We start from the raw sequence: 18,791 nt of genomic DNA, 5'->3' as shown, positions 1-18,791 counted from the left end.
CGTGGTCTTTTATTATTCCAAATAAATATCTGGATAGTTCTTTCCATTTCTGAGAAAAATGTCTTTGGAATTTTGATGGGGATTGCATTGAATTTGTATATCACTTTGGGTAGTATGGACATTTTCACTATGTTGATTCTTCCAATCCAAGAGCATGGGATATCTTTCCATCTTCTTCTATCCTCTCTAATTTCTCTCAGCAGTGGTTTGTAGTTCTCATTATAGAGATTTTTCACCTCCTTGGTTAACTCAATTCCTAAGTATTTCATTTTTTTGGTGGCTATTGTAAATGGGCAGGCTTTCTTGATTTCTCGTTCTGCATGTTCACTGTTGGAGAAAAGAAATGCTACTGATTTTTGTGTGTTGATTTTGTATCCTGCTACTGTGCTGAAATCATTTATCAATTCCAACAGTTTTTTTGTAGAGGTTTTAGGCTGTTTGATATATAGGATCATGTCATCTGCAAACAGGGACAGTTTGACTTCCTCTTTACCAATCTGGATGCCCTTTATTTCCTTCTCTTCTCTGATTGCTCTGGCTAGTACTTCCAACACTATGTTGAATAGGAGTGGTGAGAGTGGGCATCCTTGTCTAGTTCCTAACTTATAGAGGGTCTCTGTCATGAATGAGTGCTGAATTTTATCAAATGCTTTTTCAGCATCTATAGAGATGATCATATGGTCCTTGTGTCTGACTTTATTAATATGGTGTATCACATTTATTGATTTGCGTATGTTGAACCAACCTTGCATCCCTGGGATGAATCCCACTTGATCGTGGTGAATAATTTTACGTATGTGTTGCTGTATTCTGTTTGCTAGTATTTTAGTGAGGATTTTTGCATCTACATTCATCAAGGATATTGGCCTGTAGATTTCATTTTTGGTTATATCTTTACCTGGTTTTGGTATCAGGATGATGTTTGCTTCATAGAATGAGTTTGGGAGATTTGCGTCTCTTTCAATCTTTTGGAATAGTTTGTAAAGAATCGGTTTCAATTCCTCTTTGAATGTTTGGTAAATTCTGCTGTGAATCCATCTGGTCCTGGGCTTTTCTTTGTTGGAAGCTTTCTGATAACACCTTCAATCTCCTTTATTGTCATTGGTCTGTTCAGATTTTCTACGTTTTCATGGCTCAGTTTTGGGAGCTTGTGTGTGTCCAGAAATTTATCCATTTCCTCCAGATTTTCAAAATTGTTGGTGTATAGTTGTTTATAGTAGTCTCAAATGATTCCTTGCATTTCAGATGAATCAGTTGTAATATCGCCTTTTTCATTTCTAATTTTTGTTATTTGAGTCCTCTCTCTTCTTTTTTTTTTGTTAGCCATGCTAATGGTTTGTCAATTTTATTTATCTTTTCAATAAACCAACTTTTTGATTCGTTGATCTTTTGAATTGTTTTTTGGTTTTCAATTTCATTCAATTCTGCTCTGATCTTAATGATTTCTTTCCGTCTGCTAACTTTAGGTTTGGATTGTTCTTGTTTTTCAAGTTCTTTAAGGTGAAGTGTTAGGTTGTTCACTTGTCATCTTTCCATTCTTCTGATTTGAGTGTTTAATGCAATAAATTTCCCCCTCAATACTGCTTTTGCAGTATCCCACAGGTTTTGATATGACGTATCATTGTTTTCATTAGTTTCAATAAGTTTTTTGATTTACTGCTTGATTTCTTCTTGGACCCATATGTCATTAAGTAGAATGCTGTTTAATTTCCATGTGTTTGTATAGTTTCCAGAGGTTCGTTTGTTATTAATTTCTAGTTTTAATCCATTGTGGTCTGAGAAGATACATGGGATAATTCCAATTTTTTTGAATTTATTGAGACTTGATTTGTGACCTAATATGTGATCTATCCTGGAGAGTGATCCATGTGCTGATGAGAAGAATGAATATTCTGAGGTTGTTGGATGGAATGTTTTGTAGATATCTGCCAATTCCATTTGGTCTAGAGTCTTGTTTAGATCTTGTGTTTCTCTGCTGATTCTTTGCCTAGATGATCTGTCTAATATTGACAGTGGGGTGTTCAGGTCCCCTGCTATTATGGTATTAGTGTCTATTTCTTCTTTAGGTCTAATACAGTTTGTTTTATAAATCTGGCTGCTCCAACATTGGGTGCATACATATTTATGATTGTTATGTCTTCTTGATGGATCAGTCCTTTTATCATTAAGTAGTGTCCCTCATTGTCTCTTTTTATGGTTTTTAGTTTAAAGTCTATTTTGTCAGATATAAGAATAGCTACTCCAGCTCTTTTTTCTTTTCTGTTTGCATGGTAAATCTTTTTCCATCCTTTCACTCTTAGTCTGTGTGAATCTTTATGGGTGAGGTGGGTCTCTTGTAGGCAGCATATAGTTGGGTCCTGCTTTTTGATCCAGTCAGCCAGTCTGTGTCTTTTAATTGGGGAATTTAAGCCTTTAACATTAAGAGTTGTTATTGAAAGGTGTTGATTTATTCCTAGCATTTTATTGGTTGTTTGGTTGTCTTAGGTGTCTTTTGTTCCTTGCTTTCTGATTTACTGTTTGTTTTCTGTGTTTGTTGGTTCCTTAGGTTGTAGATAGTGTTTTTGTTAGCTTGTTTTCTCTTCATGAATGCCCTTTTTATTATACTCGCGGGTTTAGATTTTTCTTGGGTTTTTATGGCAATGGTAGTTATTTTTCAGGAACCAAACCCAGGAACCAAACCTTGAGGATTTCTTGTAAGGGTGGTCTTGTGGTAGTGAACTCCCGCAGTTTTTGTTTGTCTGAGAAATATACTATTTGCCCCTCATTTCGGAAGGATAGCCTTGCAGGGTAGAGTATTCTTGGCTGGCAATCTTTGCCTTTTAGTATTTTGAAAATATCATCCCATTCCTTTCCAGCTTTTAGTGTTTGTGATGAAAAGTCTGATGTTAACCTGATTGGGACTCCCTTATAGGTGATTTGACGCTTCTCTCTTGCAGCTTTTAAGATTCTCTCTTTATCTCTGAGTTTTGCCAATTTGACTATGACATGTCTTGGAGAAGGTCTTTTTGGGTTGAATACATTTGGAGATCGTTGAGCTTCCTGGATCTGAAGATCTGTGATTTTTCCTATACCTGGGAAGTTTTCTGCCACTATTTTGTTGAATATGTTTTCAATGGAATCTCCATTTTTCCTCCCCTTCTGGAATACCCATGACTCGGATATTTGATCGCTTATGGTTGTCTGATATCTCTCTCAGATTTTCTTCCATGTCCTTGATTCTTTTTTCTTTCTTTTTGTCTGCTTGTGTTATTTCAAACAGCCCATCTTCAAGTTCAGAGGTTCTCTCTTCAACTTCGACAAGCCTGCTGGTTAAACTCTCCGTTGTGTTTTTTATTTCGTTGAATAACTTCTTCAGTTCAGCAAGTTCTGCCACATTTTTTTTCAGGACATTGATTTCCTTGTACATTTCCTCTTTCAGATCCTGTATACTTTTCCTCATTTCATCATGATGTCTAGCTGAGTTTTCTTGTATCTCATTCAGTTTCCTTAGAATTATCACTCGAAATTCCTTGTCAGTCATTTCAAGGGCTTCTTGTTCTATAGGATCTAGAGTTTGAGATTTATTAACTTTTGGTGGTGTGCTTTCTTGATTTTTTGTATTTCTGGTATCTTTTTTTTGATGTTTATTCATTGTGGCAGGGGGTTTCACAGTCCACCGGTTTGAGACTATTGACTAACTAAGATGTTGCTGTGGTTGCCAACTTGGTATGGCTACCTCCGTGACTGCTCAGTTGGCCTCTAGTGCCTTGTGTGTATGGTTGCCTCGGGTCTTGGGCCTCTCCAGGGAGCCACCTCTCTGGTCAGCTTGGACTCTGCTGTGCTGCTGGATCACGGGGCGGTACCGCAGGGTGCGTGATCTCTGCTGAGCTTTCACTTCCCGTTCAGGACTTCTCCCTGTTCCGTGCGCTCTGGCCCGGGCTGTTGGATCGTGCAGTGGCAACCTCACAGGGTGTGTGGTTCCTGTCGCATCTCCGCCTCCCTAGCCGGACATCTCCCTGCTCTGTGCGCACTGGGTTGGGCTGGGACGTGTCTTCTGCAACCCTCATCTATCAGCTGGGCCTTCAAGACCCTGCTCGGCACCGCCTCACCCAGGAAGTCTACCAGGTTTCTGGTAGGCACAGACGACGGGTCGCTCTGGGTGCCTTTGTAGCACTATGTAGATCTTTCTCGGGACTTATCACCTTCCTCCTGGTATCGCGGTTATTTGTGTACTTGTCTTATCTCCCACACCAGAGCGTGAGCTCCTCGGGGGAGGAGACCACAGCACATAGTTCACCTTTGTATACCCCCGGTGCGGACCAAGTCTGGTGCCCCCCCACAGTCAGCTCTCTGGCAGGTTCAAGCGGACTTGGGAACTCTCCAACCACACTATTCCTAACCAGAAATCGGTTAGGCATTTTTCCGAACTGGTGGCTGCAGAGATGGTATCTGCCTCCCAGTAACAGGAAGTTTACCGGGAGCCAGAGCCCAGGGTGCGGTGGAGTGACAGTCGGCCCCGCCCGTACTTCCTTGCTCTCCCGATGCTGGCCGGGGATGCCCCACGCCACCAGCCCCGCCAGAGAACTGCAGAGGGAGTGGGAGGGGAGGCCAGCCCGCAGGCCCTGGGAAGCCCCACGCCGGGGCAAGCAAGTGGGAAGGCTCAGTGAGGAGCTGAGCCAGGCAAGGAGGACAGGCTTGGCTGAGCCGGGCTGGAGCTGCCACCACCTGAGAAAATGGAGGCAGCCCCGGGGGCGGTGAGTGGCCTGGTGATGCAGGCAGAAGCCAGGCGGGCGTCAGCCCCCCGAGCAGGGCCAGGTTGGGGGTCACTCACAGGGCTGTGCCAGGTAGGGCAGCTCCCTCTCTGCCTCTGGTTTGTCGCCTTCCCCATTCTCGGCTCCCGCTGCCTCGAGCTGCTCACTCAGTCCCGCGGCGCGGCTCAGGCGCTCCCAGGAATCTTCTTTTATGCCGGCCCGAAACCTCAAATCATGAATAGGGCAGCTGGCCGCCTTCAGCACAGCCCCGGCCTCCAGGATCCTGGCTGCATCCACAGCAGCCCTGGCGCCGTGTTCCCTGTTTAGAGACTCGCTTTTGCAGCTAAGAAACAGTTCTTTTCCTGCTCCATACTTCAAAGCCGTTGCCTGTAAATGAGGCAGCCTCTCCTGCCAAGGGCAAAGTGGTGGTCAGCCCCCACGACTGGCCACCAGCAGCGGTCCTCCCTTAAGAGATGGCAAGAGGAAGGTCCACAAGTTTCCCGGCTGCCTAAGGCCCAGTGGCCGCCTTTTCCACCTCAGCTACTCTGCACCAACCGCCGTAGCCACCGCCATCTTGAAGCGAAACTATCTTAACCATTTTTAATTGTACAATTCAGTAGTGTTAAAGTACATTCACATTGTTGTGCAACTTATCTCCAGAACTTTTTGATTTTGCAAAACTGAAACTTTACCCTTTCTCCCATTCTCTCCTAGATCCTGGTACTTTCTGTTTCTATGAGTTTTACTATGCTAGGTACCACACATAAGTGGGATCACACAGTATTTGTCTTTTTGTGACTGGTTTATTTCACTTATCATAATGTCCTCAAGGTTCATTTATGCAACTTCTTTTTAAAACATCCCCCCCTAAAATTGGTCTTGTCAATGCTAATGTCAATGTCTTGCTCACAATTGCTTCCTTCCATTCAGTTCTTCCAGTTCAATTTTCATCTTCCCGAAGTACATTTAGTGAGAACTTCTTTTAGCAGAGGTCAATGTGTTGTAAACTCAGTCTTTTTTTAAATATCTTTATTTCCTTTCATCTTTAATTTAACTTAGTACAGAATTTTAAGTCAACAGTAACTTTCCTTCCAATACTTTGATGATATTCCAACATATACTTCTGGCATATACTGTAACTGATGAGAAGTTTCCTAACTTTTCTATCTAAATTTTCTATCTAAATTGCATTTATTTAATAAGAAACTATCTTTTATATTTAACATTTTCTCTGAGGTTCATATATTTATGCTCATTTTTATGAGAATAGGTTTAGGTATTTGTAGATATGCATGTATATTTATGACTTGATTTTATTTGTATTGTTTTTATCAAACTAATTGTAATTTCTATGCATATAGCTATCTGTGTGTGGGGGTGGAGGAATGTACGTTTTGTTTTGTTCTCATTAAATTCATTGTAGTTTCTGAATTTGAAAACTTTGGGGCTTTTTTCTTTCTGGAAAAAAATTGTAGGCATTATCTCTTTGAACATGGCTTGCTTATTTTTATTCTGGAACTCCTAGTAGACATATGTTGGGTTTTGTCCATTCTTCATGTGTCTTAACTGTTTTCTAACATATTTTTATATATTTTATATATTTATACATTTATATATTTATAATTTTTTTATATTTTTATATAAATTTTATATATATAAAATTTTATATATTTTATACAAATTTTATATATTTTATATAAATTATATATACATAATTTTATATTTTTATATATATGTTATATATATATTTAATATATTTCTAACATATTTTCATACTTTATCTTGCTATTTTGCATTCTGGTAAAGTAGTAGATTAGAGGATTTTTCAGCAAATGATCACTCCCTTTCCCTCTCCACACAGGAAGAATATACTTCCCTGCTACTAATTTTGGTCTTGCATATTTGGGCTTGTCTCTTGATCTTTTTCTTTGGTTTAGGGAGGATGAGAGACATGTGAAGAAGACCTGGACCCAACTTGAACTTGGAGACACAGCTGAGTCCCATCTAGATCAGCCACCAACCTCCAGCTAACCCACAAATGCATGAGCAAGAAATATATGTATATTGTTGTATGCCACTAGGATTTTGGGTGTCTTGAAAGACATTAAATTTGACTGATATAGAATTTGGTATTTAACCCGGAGTGCTGTCATAACAAAAACCTAAAATATGTGGCATTGGGCAGTATGCAGTGGAGTAATTGTTATAGAAGGCTGGGAAAATGGTAAGCCATGTTACGTAGTGGCAAAAAAATTGGTAAAATTGTCACCGCAATAACATGGAAGACAGAACATCTATCTAACAAACTTGTGAAGCTGGGTGAGGTGATTTCAAAGCAGAATGTTAAAAAAAAACTGACTGCTGCTAGCTGCATTTGAAAAAGCACAAGATAAGGAGCTCAAAAAGAACTGCCCAGATTACAAACAGAATTGAGAAGTGAATATAGAGAGTATAGAAATTTTGAAACTTGTAGGGTAAAGAATGAAACTGTTACACGCCAAATCCAAATCTCAGAGAAAAAGCAAATCTAGGCCACTGCTGTACAACATAACCTCAGGGTAAAGACCAAATCAAGGGTGTGGCTGCAAGGCACTTTGTTAAAACCTTGGGAAAGATTAAGGTGGTGGTACAGGTGTGAGTGCCCTGGAAGCAGACTATGAGATGTAAGTTAGCCTACAAAGAAGTGCTCTCAGCATCAATACCTGTGGAAGAAAGGTAGTAAGAAAGATTGAGCAGAGAAAAAAGGGAGGCTGTAATGAATTTGTAAACGACCTCACCCAACCTACTAAAGCTAGATGTTCCAAATGGATGCCATGGGGCCAGGCCTTAATAATCCACATCAATCAGTCATTGAATACTGGCTACCCTCTGGAAGAGAACGTGACCTAGGCATGGTGGCTCTTTTTAGGAAAATTGGCTTAGGAAAATTCTCACAGAGAGCTGACAGCTAAAATCAGAAGATATCCCAGCAACTAGAGGAATAAGTCCTTTAGTACTGAATGAAAATGTTACTGGCACAGTTCATCCTTCAATTCAATTAACCCCATGTACCACTCAGGTACATTTTTTTGCATATGTTTTGGGAAAGGCTCCAAACCTTGGGAAGAAAATTAGTGAGATAAATAGCTTCCATCACAAAAACTGATACTCAACATATTTTTGCTATTCTACTCATTCTAGATTTTCCTTCCATTAGCTCATTTTCTGTTGCTTGTAACAGAATACCTGAAACTGGGAAATTTACAAAAAAATGAAATTTATTTCTTACAGTTTGGGAGGATGGGAAGTCCAAGGTCAAAGAAATGCATCTGGTAAGTGCCTTCTTCTTGGTGGGTACTCTCTACAGAGTTTGTGGCAATGCAGGGTATTACATGGAGAGGTCTGAGCAAGAGTGCGTGCTATTGTGCTCACTTGCTTTCTCTATATGGCCATCACACCAAACCCATGATAACCCATTAATCCATTCATGGATTAATCTATTCATGAAGGCAGGGCCTTCACAATCCAATCACCTCCTAAAGACCCCACCTTTCAACACTGCCACACTGGGGATCAAGCTTTTACATGAGCTTTGGAGGGGACTAACATTTAGATCATAGCACTCCTCAACCTTGACTAGCTCCTCTGCTGGTCTTGTTGGCTTACCTGGTGGGATAACACAGTTGCTCATCCATGAGTCACTATACCCTTCTTGAGTCATGGACACTTTACTACTCTATTTACTGTCAAAACTGGGCAAGGACATACCAAGATATACCAAATACATTCCTCTCTGCTATCATTGTATAAAAGCAGCCCTACCTCCTCTTAGTACTTAGGATAACACTGCCAGCATGATGATCCCTTTATTGCCTCATCCTTTGGTGCTAGAAGCCAGAGTGCCCTGTGGCAGCCATAGTTCAAAGTTCAATAGGATTCTTGCTGTGTCTCCTGCTGGAAATTTTCACCCTTTGGGAAAAAACACCTCTAAACCTACAGAGCCCACAACTGTGGAGATGAGAAACACAAAATCTCCAGTTGTGACACTCATAGTGATGGTACACAAGGCCACCACTGCTTCTACTCTTTCATTTCTATACCCATAAATTCTAATTGTTGGGAACACAGCAATGTATATTGGTCATTGATTCAGAGTGTATACTGCATAGGGTATCATCTCTAAGGTGGTGCTTCAGCTGATCCTTCAATAGACCATTCCATTGCTCTATCAGGCCAGCAGCTGTGTACAGTTCTGGGTGGTGTGATATGTGAAAAAACCAGTAAATCACATGATCATGTCCTCACTACCACACTTCCTTTTCTATAAAATTAAAACCTTTGCTTGATGTGATATTATGAAATATCCTGTGTCATGAGATCAAATACTCTATGAGCCCTTAGATGGTAAAAGATGGTTGAGGCACTATTGGCAGGAAAGAAAAGTCCATACCTGTAATATGGGTCAATTCCAATCAAGATGAATTATTGCCACTTCCAGAATAGAAGGGATCCAGTGCAATTAACATGTCACCATTTGGTTCTCCTCTAAGGATGATTCCATATCAGGGGCTCAGCATTGGTCTCTGTTCCTGCCAGGATGAACATTCAACAGCAACAGTAGCTAAATCACCATTGGAAAATGGGAGCCCATGTAGTAGGACCCTTTTGTAGCCACCATCCTTGCCACGATGGCTACTCCATTCCTGTGCTCATTATTCCAGCTCTGGGGACAGAGGCTAAGAGACAACGACTGTTGGAGACATTCAGTCTGTTTATTCAATACTTCTTCTGTGGTGTGTGTTTTATGGTTGATGTTCACATGTAATATAAAAATCTTGACATTTTGTGCCCACTCTCATAGGTCCACTCACATACTTTTCACTCTGACTTCATAGTCCTCAATATCCGAATATTTTTCCTTTCAGGCCCCTTTCCAAATACCTCTTTCCAAACAAAGTGGACAAGCAGATGTATCATCCAATGCTCTGCCCATTGGGATGATATCCCCAACTACTTTCTTTCATGGCCACCCATAAATGGATCTATAGTTCAAAGACTATCTTTTGGGTGTCAGAGGTTGCATAAATAAAGCTCAGTTTGTTTCCTTTTTGGAAAATGATCATATAGTATCTACCTTGCAGCCACATGTATGAGCTTCAGTAGAGAGTGTCTAGTACAGGTGGTACCTACTAGATCCTTTCAGCTGGATGAAAGGGATCTACAAAGAATTAAGGACATGAAACAACAGAAGCTTAATGCACCCAAAATCTCTGTAATTAAATCTATTAAGTTAGATAAGTGTATTAGTCAGGGTTCTCCAGAGAAAAAGAACCAATAGGTAGATTATTTAGTTATTATAGGAATTGGCTTATGTAATTATGGAAGCCTAGAGGTTCCACAATTTGCCATCTGCAAACGGGAGAACAAGGAAAGCCAGTAATGTAATTCAATCTGAGTCCAATGGCCTGAGAACCAGGGGAACCAATTTTGTAAGCCTCAGAACAAGTCCAAAGGCCCAAGAGTCAGAGAACTGATGGTGTAAGTCCGTTCCAGTCTGGGTCTGCTATGGTCTGAATGTTGGTGTCCTTCCAAAATTAGTATGTTGGAACCCAATACCTGATGTGATAATATTAATAGGAGGGGCCTTTTGGGACATGATTAAGTGATAAGGGCAGAGTCCTCAATGGGATTAGTGCCCTTACAAAAGAGGTTGAAGGGAGCTGCCTTGACCATTCTGCCATGAGAGGACACAGTGGTCCCTCCCTTCTGCCATGTGAGAACACAGAAAAAAGGCACAATTTATAGAGCAGAGAGCAAGCCCTTACCAGACACTGAATCTGCACTGATCTTATACTTTCAGCCTCCAGAAATGTAAACAATATATTTATGTTTATAAATTATCCAGTCTGAGATATTTTGTTATAGTAGCCCAAATGGATTAAGATAGCCTTGATCACTGGGTCAAGGATTATTACCTAAATCTGGGAAAAATTAATTGAAAAAGCCAACCTGTCTCTTTACATTAACACTTTCCAAACTTTAGAAAGCAAAAGAATCATCTGTGAGCTATATTTCCTAAACCTCAACCCCCAAAGATTCTGATTTGGTATATTTGGGATTGGGCCCCCAAATCCACATTCTAAATGTGCCACAAGCATTTGTGATACAGCTATTCTACAGACCACACTTTTAGAAACACTGCTTTAGGCTGAGATGATTTTCTTTTTTAACTTTCCATCCATTAACTGTCCACTGGATAAGTAACATACCTCTAGGTGGCTATAAGGAAGAGCAAATTCCAAATAAATTTCATCATACCGTTCTGAAGTTCACATCAAGAATTATGTTCTCTTCTTAGATACCTTGTTCCCTGATTTAAGAGCTCCTTTTTGAGGGAGGAACTTCCGAATTTACCTTGAGTATCCAAGTCTGTTCTCAATCAAATACCACCATTCCTATAGCTTTCAAAAGAAACACCTGAAAAATAACTCTGTTGATTTTTTGATAAGTTTTCTTCCATGCCATGATAGCAAATATATAATAAAATCAATGTTGGTGAAGATTTCCTTCCTAACGAATTGTCATTTCTATTAGATAGAATTTTCTATATTTTTAAAAGTTTATTTACCCTCTTTAACATAATTTTTAACTTCTTTCAGACTTGAAAAAAGTATTCATATAAGATTTTATTGCTTCTTTTCTGAATTAATTTATGCCATTTGAAAATAGAAAGTTTGCAAATGCAAACCTTGTTAAGAGGAGAACTTTGGGAAAACTTCCTTTATCTATTTTGAAAGTCTCACTGTTCTGAACTGTCTTAGTTTTCTAGTTTCTTTTACTCCTTTCTCAAGAGAAAAAAGTTTTAAGCTCAGTTTTAGATTAAAGGGTTGAAAGAAACTTGCTGTACAGCATCAAAAGCAGTTATAGCATTTTAGAGTCTAAACTTATAACCACTCAGCCCTTGCTCTAGTAAAAGAAGGGTTTTTTCCTCCTTACCTTGATCTACTTCCACTTTCCCTTATCCACTTTTAGTAGTTGGTAAACTTGGGCTTATTTTTAGTTTTAACCTGCCTGCAAAGTCACTTCATTCAAGTACTTATCAAGAAACCACTGTCCACATACAGTTGTATCACATACCTTGGGAGATACAGAAAGGGAGGGAGCAAGGGAAGAAGGGAAGGAGGAAGGGGGAAAGGAAAAAAGAAAGAAAAATTCGGGTGTGTGCCTTGATTTATAATCTATTTGGGCTAGCAGTTACATGTATCATCTAGCTCTATATGTATTTATGCCTCTATCCCACATAAGTCACATGAGTCAATTTCCTCTGATTATAATATATGAGTGTGACAGTTAACTTTATTTGTCAACTGGACTGGGCTAAGGGATGCCCAGAAAACTGGTAAAACATTATTTCTGGGTGTGTATGTGATGGTATTTCCAGAAGAGATTAGAATTTGAATTACAGACTGAGTAAAGAAGACCATCCTCTCCAATGCATATGGTCACCATCCAATCCTTTGAAGGCCTGAATAGAACAAAAAGGCAAAGGAAGAGCAAATTCTCTCTCTGCTTGAGCTGGAACATCCATCTTCTCTTTCTCTAGGACATTGGCATTCCTGGTTCTTGGGCCTTCAGACTCAGACTGGGACTTACACCAGTGGCTCCCCTGGTTCTCAGGCCTTTGAGTTTGGACTGCACCTATACCACCAGCAAGCTGAAGAAAGCTTGCAGACAGTAGAACATGAACTTAGCCTCCATAACTGTGTGAGCCAATCCTTCATAATAAATCTCTTTTTATATATCTATACATATCCTATTGGTTCTTTTTCTCTGGAGAACCCTGACTAATACAATGAGGGTAGTTTAATGGATGCTGTTGCTTTTCTGCACTGTTTTAGAGTCTCTGTTAGTGACTCTTATAGCATTTCTTCTGCATGGTAGGCCAATGATTATTCTATTACAACTTGTCTAGAAGCTGTTTGGCTATCTTCTGTCAGCTAGTCTTGGCTTATATCTAACCCAGTTGAAATGTAACCAGCATAATTTATAAGCTCCAGGTCCTCACTGTTGATGAATATTTATTATTATTTGATGTTAAGAATTTGGTGACATTGACTAAAAAGTTACCAAATCTTAAAATCTCTAAAGACTACTGTATGGATATTTCTTCCTGTATTATGTTATTTTTAGAGCTCACTGCTAAAAATATCTTCCATATTTTTGTCAATGAGTCATCAGAGAATAAATTTCATTAAGTCTAATTTATTATAATTGTTATCTGTGATATATGTATCTGTGTAATGCTATAACAGATGAACACGTGATCAATTTGAGGTCTGAATATATTTTGCTTTGTTTTAATTTCCATAAGGTAGGCTGTTCTACTGCCTTTCTGTACTGTATTAGTTTTACATTGCTGCTATAACAAATTACTATAAACTCAGTGACTCAAGACAACAGAAGTGTATTATCTTACATTTCTATAGGTCTGACACAAATTTTACTGGGCTAAAATCAATGTGTTGGCAAGGCCATGTTCCTTTCTGGACGCTTTAGAGAAGAATTCATTTCCTTACCTTTTCTTGCTTCTAAAAGCCATCCACATTCCTTGGCTTATGGCCCCTTTATTCCATCTTCAAAACCATTCTTCCATAGTCACATCTCTTCTGACCACATCCAGGAAAGTTTCTTCTGCTTTTAAGGATTCATGTAGTTAGACTGGACCTAAGTGGATAATCCAAGATAATCTCCTTATCTCAAGGTCCTTAACCTTAATCAAATCTGCAAAGTCCCTTTTGCCATATAAGGTAAAATATTCACAGGTTCTGCAATTAGGATATGGACATCTTCAGGGAGCCATTATTCTGCCTTCCACACTGTCAGTCCATGGGTAAGATGACTCTAAAACATGTCTTTGATCTGTTATGTATCTATGTTTATAATTAGAGGGCATTCATAAGCATATACACATTTTTGTGTCATATTCTATCAGCTTCCATGTACCTTATTTTATCCCTAAGAATACCTTCACACAAAAGACTGTGAGTAAAGCTAGATTTTTAATATCCTCCTTCTTAAGCCCTTTAGTAATTGGATTTCTTTGACATGAGGAACTATTAATTTTAATGCCACCATTTATATTATTGCATAGCAACTTTGTGCTCATAATGAATTTGTTTAGACATTCAAATTTAGTATTTGAATTTTAGCTGCCCCAGTCTAAAGAAGACAAATATTTTGTAAATAATAACTGCTACTATATATTGAGCTCTATTATGAGTTTCACATTCATTATTCCATTTGCTTTTGAAAGAATCCTATAAAATAAGTCTATTATCCCCATTTTACAGAAGAGGACACTAAAGTTTCCAGTATCACAGACCTAATAAGTAGCAGAGTGGAGCATTCAAATACATATAGGTATTTCTGACTCTAAAATGCATACTCTTTCCACTATATCCTAATAAATTTTGATTATCATTAAGTAAATTAAATTATCTGGAGAGGTGTACTATTATTTCCTGCACATCTCATGAATCCCTCATGCTGTAGAAACCATGTGCAATGTACTACACAGCAGCTTCAGGCCAGTAATAATTTAGACATGCATAACTGAAATAGTTCAAGAAGACCTAGACAGAAGCATATTGGCTAGCAACAAAAAGCAATGGTAAATATTATTATAAAATCACTAAACTCATTTTTTCAGGTTTGGTGTCTCCTAACTTGACCAAAACCTACTGTGTGGTCCGTAGTGTCCTGTTGCTTAGAAATACCTGGAGGACAATGTCATAAAGAATGCATAGTTCAATGTTTCCATCAGTCGTGGAACATAGATGTATTCTTTAAGACCTGCTATTATAGTGTTCTAAAACTTTTTGTCAGCAGTGTAAGTCTTTTTGCTACCTCAGCCAAAATGAAGAGGAGGAATGTCCGAACAAAAACTGAATAATTCAGTTCTCTCTTGGGAGAAAACAAAGTTAATCTCTTTGGAATCTATATAGTTGCAGAATCACCGGATCACTACAGAACTCTCTACTTCACTCTGGTTGTGTAGATTTCCAAGATTCATAAGGATAAAAGAAAACATTTTAAAACTTTTAGATGAAAATGATATAAACCAAAAATGATCAAGAATGTAATGTAATGTTAAGATCAAAATTTTATTTAATTTACCTTGTCCATTTAAAACAAAAGGTCAGCATATTTAAAATGATTTAGCTTTCTAAATCCACACATTATTATTAGGCTTGTGAAAGGACCCAGAAACTGCTTAAACATTTCTATTTTAATGAAGTGGTTCTTTATCAACCTTGAAATATTTCCTTTTTTTAATTGAAACATAATTGATTATACATTTTTCTGGGATAGAGTTGACTATCAGTATTTGTGTACAATATGTGATGATTAAATCAGGATTATTAGCATATTTATCATTACAAAACGTAATTATTCTTTGTGTCCATTACTCAATTTCTCCCTAACACCCCTCTCCCTCCGCCTTTCCCACCTCTTGTAACCATGGTTCTGTTTTCTCCTCTGAAAGTTCAATGTATTATTGTGGCTGTCGTTTCTTTCTTTCTTTTTTAACCTTGAAATCTTTTAATAAATGTAACAAATAAAGAAAATATAAAATAGGCAGATTTTTCCTACTATCAGCCTTGATGTGATCTATATCACTCATGGTTAGACAGAATAAGCCAAGTCTTTCTTGGAGAAGTCTCCCACCATACATGCACATTTCATTTTTAAATATCTAGAATCCATAGAATATATTAAGTCTATTAAGGATGTTTTTGCTGTAATTTTACACTTATTAGACTACTTAATTTTTTATTGATTCAAGTAAGTTTAGTTCTTTCATCCTTTAGTAAAAATCTACTATAGGGAAGACTATGCCAATCTTCAGGGTTGTGTCAGCTTTCACAGTATTTTGTGTGTGCTTCTAAAAAAGGGAATATAAAATAGCAACCCAGATTAATTAATTCGAACACTTCATGCCAATGTTAAAATTAAACTTTCCATATTCTATAGGACAGGAGATACCATTCTGCTTGTTTTAATTTTTTAAAATTTAAATACTTTAAGTTGGGGCAAATACTTCAATATGGAAGTCCCCACAACTCCTTACTATCTACAACAGGTTTATTTCACCCATTTACATTAGCTATATCTAGCCCCTGCAAGCATTTGAGTTTCGTCCCCTGAAGTCTAATCACCTTATTTTATAATGAAAAAACGAGTGCTCACATAGATTAAATAACTTGGCCACGGTTACACAGCAAGGGATTGAGTCAGAGTCAAAATTAAACTATACTGGCTCTTTGTAAAAGGCACTATATTCATTTCATTCTCATACTTTTTCATTCTCTTTATCAGAACCTAACATTTGTCTGAAATAAGGAGCCTCTTATTTTCTTAAGCTTTAAAAACTACATCGTAGCACTTACAATATTTATTCATATCCCAAGTTTCAAAATACCATTAACAGATTAAGCACTTTACTACATGCTATTTTGGTTCTTTCTCTACTCCCCCGCCTTTGCACTGCCTTTCAGCTGTACAGAAAGCTGGTAAAGGGAGAAGGGAATTATAAAATTACGTAAGAGAAAAGAATGAAGGGTTTAGAGAGCTAAATAAGAATTAGAGGCTGGTGGGGGTTGGGGACTGAATAACTGTAGAAGAAAGACAGGAGAGAAGGAAAAAGTGACAGTGGTTCCTGAAGGTCAAATATAAGAAGAGTTGAGAAATAAAGACAGCCAGGTTACCAAACATTGTTCATCAAACATTTAGGGGATGTGCTGATTCTGTAAATGTATGTGATTTGTTAAATCCACTCAGACCTCATGCAGATTTTCCCTTGGGTTCATGTAGCCAGTACCATACAAAATTGTGAAGTAGGCAAAACTTATCTTGGGATTCTGCTTTCTTCTTTCTTTCATTCAACTCTGTTAGAAAACACAGTGTTTTTTCTTCTTTCTCTGGTTAACAGCAGGCTGAAAACTGGCTCTCATTTGACACCTTAGGTTAAATTTTAAATAGACAAGAAAGGTACAGAGGGTCTGAAAAGGTAATGACCATCACCACATAAACAATACATTAGTAAAAAGTTAACTAAGAGAAGCATCAGTGAAGACATTCTAAATGAGCAGATGTAACCACTCATTTATTTTCAATTATCTGTGATTCGAGGTAAAGTAGCTTTTCTCACCAACTTATTTATTTAGCTACTAAGTAGAGATATAAACCTTAGCCAGTCTAGTATTTATGGACAATATCTTATTTCTTTTAGTAAATGAAAGAAGTATCATCAGTAAAATAAGCAGAATTTCCATAAATTGTAAACTGAGGTCATTAAAAAGTTGATTGCTATAAACAGGATTATAAATATCAGTAGAAAATAGAAACTTACCACAAACCTTCTAGATTCTGCAGCCAAACTGCTTGATTTCAAATTTGGGTTCTGCCACTCACTTGCCTCAACTCCTCATCTACAGAATTGGCCTAATAATAATAGTGCCTATCTCATAGTTTTGCTATGAGGATTAAGTTAGTAATTCCAAGTGTTTAGAACTGTGCCAGGAACTCTATGAGTGCTTGTTAAGTAAAATACTGTAACTATTAATTTTTTCCTGGATCTGATGGCAACTAGTTAGGTCTACAAAATGACCTCATAAAGCTGACGTATAATTCAAATTGACATTGAATTTACAAATCTATATCCAGTTAACCGCTGCCTTGAGCATGGTGCAAGTGAAGAAAAGATTATTTTATTTTGTTGCATAGTTATAGGATTCAACATTTCGAAAGTGTTTTTTTTTTTTTTTTTTTGGAAGGGAAACTGGGCAGTAGAGTGAACGATGCGTTGCGTCTTGGTTATATTTATAAAATGACAGACAGCAACAGCTTTACCTTCAAAGTACCTGACACCTTTTTTAAACGGCTTTATTGAGATGTAATTCACATATTATATAATTCCTCCTGTCATCAGTAAACAACACTAGTGTTTATTGATCGACTGTTATGTCCCAGGCAATAAATGCATATTGCTTCATTTAATCTTTATAAAAATCCTTTAAGATAGGTATTATACTCAATTTCATGATTAAACTAAAGTATAAGTACTTTGCAAGTGGAGATTGAAGTGAGGTTTGAATTCATATCCATGTGGCTCCAACATATTCTTTCCATATTCATGCTGCCTCTGGAAAATTACTTTGTTCTCTTTAAGACAGTGGATGGCAAAGGGGGGAAATGTGACCCTTTGAGGATGCCCATGATTAGAGAAACTCTAATTTTTCAACCTGTCAGGAGAAAAGCCAAATAATATGAGACAGCAGTAACTGGAAGCTGTTTCAGATTCTCAAGATTGACATGATAATGTAAAATAGTATCATTATGCAAAAACAAGCAATCATAATGCTGATATACACAAACCACAGTGCCGATATACACTACTTTCACTTGGAAGGTTTCAGCACTTCTTACTAGTATAACTATGTCCATCTTTACTGCATTCTCACCAAATGACTTAAGAGTAGACATTAAAATTGGGGAAACAAAAAAAATCATGCGGGATTCCTGTCCACCTTTCAGACTTTTCACATCATTATGTTATCTTAAATCTCTGGACATCTTCATGCTTGGACATACTTAAGCAGTTTTGCCACAATTCGTTTATTAAACAAATATTTAGGTGGTTTTTACATGTTAGGCAGCACTGTGCTAGCCACCACCAGGTATACAGAGGTTAAACCTAAGTTCCAAAGCACGTGGGCTTTGGAACTTAGGTTATAAACTTGCCTCTCCACTTACTGACTGTGTGATCTTGGCATTCGATATCCGACAGACTTGATTTCCCCATTTCTAACATATCTGTTGACTTCAAATAAAGCTGGTATTATCTAGTTTCATTTCAGGTGTATGCACCACGGAAAGGTGAAGCTAAGGAAACGTTCCTCTCTTAAAGAAAGATTTCTTGCATGTTCTCTTCCCCTTTAGTACCCGGCATTATTCTGTATATATTTTATTCCCTGCTCACCCAGGAACTAGGATTTGTTTTTCACTGCAGCTTAGTTGTCT

General features: G+C 37.9%; 1 long non-coding RNA gene across 1 annotated transcript; it reads right to left on the bottom strand.

The window, feature by feature from the left end:
* Window positions 1-9,165: 9,165 nt before the first annotated feature.
* Window positions 9,166-17,193, bottom strand: LOC134391593 (uncharacterized). The gene is made up of 3 exons (XR_010025020.1): window positions 17,122-17,193; window positions 13,286-13,433; window positions 9,166-9,298 (listed from the first exon to the last, which is right to left on the bottom strand). It is a non-coding gene; the product is annotated as an uncharacterized LOC134391593 (long non-coding RNA).
* Window positions 17,194-18,791: the final 1,598 nt, after the last annotated feature.

This window comes from Cynocephalus volans, chromosome 12, assembly GCF_027409185.1.
Source record: "Cynocephalus volans isolate mCynVol1 chromosome 12, mCynVol1.pri, whole genome shotgun sequence".
Taxonomy (NCBI): Eukaryota; Metazoa; Chordata; class Mammalia; order Dermoptera; family Cynocephalidae; genus Cynocephalus; species Cynocephalus volans.
Note: the sequence above shows the minus strand (reverse complement) of the source record. Positions and strands in the feature narration are given on the sequence as shown.